Source organism: Alligator mississippiensis, chromosome 7, assembly GCF_030867095.1.
Source record: "Alligator mississippiensis isolate rAllMis1 chromosome 7, rAllMis1, whole genome shotgun sequence".
Classification (NCBI taxonomy): domain Eukaryota; kingdom Metazoa; phylum Chordata; order Crocodylia; family Alligatoridae; genus Alligator; species Alligator mississippiensis.
This window is the reverse complement of record NC_081830.1, coordinates 24165494-24170637: the sequence shown is the minus strand read 5'-3', so window position 1 is coordinate 24170637 and position 5144 is coordinate 24165494.

The window sequence follows — 5144 nt, the reverse complement described above, 5'->3', positions numbered from 1 at the left end:
ATTTGCATTAAGTTGCAGTTATGAGATCTGATATATACAGAAAGGCTAATGTGGTTTCCGGGTTCAACTTTTTAATATTGTCCAATACTGTACTATTAAAAACAATGACCAAACTTTCCTTGACTATAATGGAACAGTTTCATAGTCTTGGTAATCAGAACACAACATTACTAATTGTATGTAAGAGGAGATCAGGGAAAGTCTGGGTCCCTTACTGAATGGGGGAGGGAACCTAGTGATAGAGGATACAGAAAAGGCTGAAGTACTCAATGCCTTTTTCACCTCAGTCTTCACAGGCAACATCAGCTCCCAGACTACTGCATATGGCAGCACAGTTTGGGGAGGAGGTGAGCAGCCAACTGTGGCAAAAGAACAGGTTAGGGACTATTTAGAAAAGCTGGATGTGTACAAGTCCATGGGGCTGGACATGATCCACCCAAGAGTGCTGAGGGAGTTGGCTGATGTGATTGCAGAGCCACTGGCCATCATCTTTTGAAAACACCTGGGGATTGGGAGATGATGATTGGGAAAGGGCAAATATGGTATCCATATTTAAGAGAGGGAAAAAGGAGGGTCCAAAAAACTACAGACCAGTTACCTCACCTCACTCCTTGGAAAAATCGTGGAGCAGATCCTCAAGGAATCCATTTCTAAGCACTTGAAGGAGGAGAAGGTGATTAGGAACAGTCAGCATAGATTCACCAAGAGCAAGTCATGCCTGACCAACCTGATTGCCTTCTATGGTGAGATAACTGGCAAGTGATATACCGTGATTTTAGCAAAGCTTTTGATTCAGTCTCCCACAACGTTTTTGCAGGCAAGCTAAGGAAGTACGGGTTGGATCTGGCCCAAAAAACTGACTGGATCGTTGGGCTCAGGAGTAGTAGTCAATGGCTCAGTGTCTATTTGGCAGCCAGTAATAAGTGGAGTCCCCCAGGGGTCAATCCTGGGGCCAGTTTTGTTCAGTATCTTCATCAACGACCTGGAATGTAGCATAGAGTCTGCAGATGACACCAAGCTGAGGGGAGTAGTTTATATGCTAGAGGGTAGGGTTAGGATGCAGAGAGACCTAGACAAATTGGAGGATTGGACCAAAAGAAATCTCATGATGTTCAATAAGGACAAGTGCAAAGTCATGCACTTAGGATGAAACAATCCCATGCACAAGTATAGGCTGGGGGCTGATTGGCTGGGCAACAGCTCTGCAGAAAAGGACCTTGGGGTTACAGTGGACAATAAGCTGAATATGAGCCAGCAGTGTGCCCTTGTTGCCAAGATGACTAACGGTATCCTGGGCTGCATTGGTAGGAGTGTTGCCAGCAGATCAAAGGAAATGATTGTTCCCCTCTCTCCCCAGAAAGACCTGGGCTTGTTTAGTCTGGAGAAGGGAAGACTGAGGAGCCTTCAAATACTGCCTTCAACTACCTGCAGGGTGGTTCCAAAGAAGATAGAGCCAGGCTGTTCTCAGTGGTGGCAAATGACAGGACAAGGATGGCCTCAAGTTGCAGCAAGGGAGATTTAGGTTAGATATTAGGAAAAACTTTCTAATAAGGAGGGTAGTAAAGTACTGGTACAGGTTACCCATAGATTTCATAGACATTAGGGCTGGAAGGGACCTCGGAAGATCATCGAGTCCAGCCCCCTGCCCAAAGGGCAGGAAGTCAGCCGGGTTCACAGGATCCCAGCAAGATGAGCATCCAGTTTGCTCTTGAAGGTGTTCAATGTGGGCGCTTGAACCACCTCCGGTGGCAGGCTGTTCCAGACCTTGGGGGCTCGGACAGTAAAGAAATTCTTCCTTATGTCCAGCCTGAAACGGTCTTGTACTAGTGTATGACCATTCGACCTAGTCGTCATCCCTTGGGGCGCTCTGGTGAACAAACGTTCCCCCAGATACTGGTGGTCACCCCTGATAAACTTGTAGGTGGCCATCAAATCACCCCTGAGCCTGCGCTTTTCCAGGCTAAAGAGCCCCAGGGCTCTCAGCCTGTCATCGTAGGGTCTGCTTCCCTGACCTCTGATCATGCACGTGGCTCTTCTCTGGACTCTCTCAAGCTTCTCCACATCCTTTTTGAATTGTGGAGCCCAAAGCTGGACACAGTACTCCAGCTGCGGCCTCACTAAGGCCAAGTACAAGGGGAGAATGACGTCCCGGGATTTGCTTGAGAAGTATATATGGATGCAAGCCAGCATTTTGGTCACTTTACTAGCCGCAGCATCACAATGCAGGCTCATGTTCATCTTGTGGTCAATGATGACCCCCAAGTCTCTTTCTTGCATAGTGCTAGCCAACATAGCACTGCCGAGCCTATAAGGATGCTGCGGGTTTTTCTTCCCAAGGTGGAGAACCTTGCATTTATCGGCGTTGAACACCATCAGTTTCTCATCCGCCCACTTGCTGAGCCTGTCCAGGTCAGCCTGGATCATCCGCCTGTCTTCTGGTGTGGATGCTTTGCCCCAAAGTTTGGTGTCATCGGCGAACTTGGCCAGTCCACTTCTGACTCCAGTGTCCACATCATTAATGAAGATGTTGAACAGTATGGGTCCAAGGACAGAGCCTTGGGGGACCCCACTGGTCACAGGACACCACAATGAGTGACTTCCATCAATTACTACCCTCTGGGTCTGACCCCGGAGCCAGTTTTCCAGCCAGTGGATCGTGGAGGACCCAAGGCGACAATTGGCCAGTTTCTCCAAGAGGTGATTATGGGAAACCAGGTCAAACACTTTTTTGAAGTCAAGATATATGACATCAATCTCTTCTCCCTTGTCCAGGTGATAGGTCACCTGGTCGTAGAAGGAAATGAGATTGGTCAAGCAAGACCTACCCGCAACAAACCCGTGCTGGCTATCCCTTAAGATGTTGGCATCGGCCAGTCCATTAAGGATGGCCTCTTTGATAAACTTTTCTAAGATCTTCCCCGGGATAGAAGTCAGGCTAATGGGCCTATAGTTAGCCGGATCCACTTTCCTCCCTTTCTTGAAGATAGGCACCACATTGGCCTTCTTCCAGTCTTTGGGCACTACACCAGAGCGCCAAGAGTTTTCAAAGATCCGTGCTAGAGGCTGGGCTATGATGCTCGCCAGCTCCTTGAGTACTCTGGGGTGAAGATTGTCAGGGCCGGCTGACTTGAAGGTATCCAGCTTCTCAAGATGTTCCTTCACGAAGTCAGCATCAATGGAGGGCAGGGGATCACCCTCATCCGGACTTCCCTGTCCCGTAGTGGGCATGGGCGTCCCATGGGACTGATGAAAGACCAACACAAAGTACCTATTTAATAGGTTGGCTTTTTCCTGGGCGTCAGTTGTCAGTTGCCCCATCTGGTTCAGCAGGGGTCCAACGTTGCCCCTGCTTTTCATCTGGCTCCCTACATATCTGAAAAAGGACCTTTTATTGTCCTTGATGCTCAAAGCTAGTTGGAGTTCAGTTGCAGCCTTGGCTTTCCTGGTCTGCTCCCTACAGGACCGGACCAGTGCAGAATAATCCTGCTTGGAGGCGACTCCCATCCTCCATCCTTTGTAGGCCTTTCTTTTTAGCCTCAGGAGGTCTGCTAGGTCCCTGGAGAGCCAGGGGGGCTGCTGTGCCCTCTTGCTGCCTTTCCTCCGAGATGAAATAGACTTAGTTTGTGCATTGAGGATCGCTCCCTTGAGGAGCAGCCACTCTTCTTGAACTCCCCTCTCCCCGTGGTCATGGTCTCTTAGGGCCTCACTGACAAGCCTTCTGAGCTTGTCAAAGTCGGCTTTCCTGAAGTCAAGGACTTCCGTGTTGTTGACTGACTTGCCAGCTTTTCGGCGGATGGTAAAGGTGATCAGCTCGTGGTCGCTGTCACCCAGCTTCCCATCGATCACTAGGTCGCCGACTAGGTCATCCCCAGTAGCCAGCACAAGGTCGAGCAGCGCTTTGCCTCTCGTTGGCCCATAGACTTCTTGAGTCAGGTAGAGGTCATCCACACACGAGAGGAAGCTTTGCGACCGCTCAGATTTTGCTGAGCGATCCTCCCACGAGATGTCCGGGTAATTGAAGTCACCCATGACAACCATGGTCCTGGAGCAAGCTGCCTCAGCCAGTTCCTGGGCAAACTCCTGGTCAAGCTCAGGACTTTGGGTGGGAGGTCTGTAGTAGACTCTCACCATTGTGTCCCCTGTGCCGTGTTCCCCACGGATTTTAACCCAGAGGGTCTCCAGCCGTCCACCCTGGTCACCAATATCAGCTTGCAGGGACGTGTAGCTTTCCTTAACATAGAGAGCTACACCCCCACCCCTTTTCTGTACACGACCCCTCCTGTACAGGGTATAGCCATCTATACCCGTGGTCCAGTCATGGGTGGAGTCCCACCAGGTCTCCGTTATCCCTATGACATCATAATTATTTGCATTGAGCAGGAGGATGAGTTCCTCCTGCTTATTCGCCAAGCTCCTGGCATTTGTGTACAGGCAAGCAAGTGCCCCCTGGGGGGCTCCTTCCTTGCCCACAGATTTTGCCAGGGCTGGGGCAGGGGTGGGCTCCCTTAAGTGCCTTGACCTGCTGGCTTTGCAAGGATTGCTCAGCGGGCCAGCAGTGGCAGTAGTGCCCCCATCCCCCAGCGGGCTTAGTTTAAAGCCCAGTGGAGCAGGTCAGCCAGTCTGGCTGAGAAGAGCCTCCTCCCTAGGGGAGAGAGCTGGAGGTCATCTCTTCCCAGCAGCTCGCTGCCTCTGTCGCCAAAGAGCGGGCTGTGGCCATGAAAGCCAAAGCCTTCCCGACGACACCAGCACCGCAGTCTTTGGTTGACCACGTGGATCCTCCTCTCCCTCCTCGGCCCATAGCCTGAGACTGGGAGGATCGACGAGAACACCACCTGTGCCCCCAGACCCTTTAGCCCCGCTCCCAAATCCCTGTAGCGCCTCATGACCTGGCTGGGAGTGCTCCGAGCCGTGTCATTGGTGCCCACATGAATTAGGAGCATGCGATAGTGGTCTGTGGGTTTGAGGAGCTCTGGGATCCTCTGGGAGATGTTGCAGTATCTCCATCCTTGGAGGTTTTTAAGAGCTGGCTAGACCAAGCGTTGGCTGGGATGATCTAGTTGGGGCTGGTCTTGCTTTGAGCAGGGGTTTGGACTCGATGACCTCCCAAGGTCCCTTCCAACCCTCATTTTCAGTGATTTTATGGT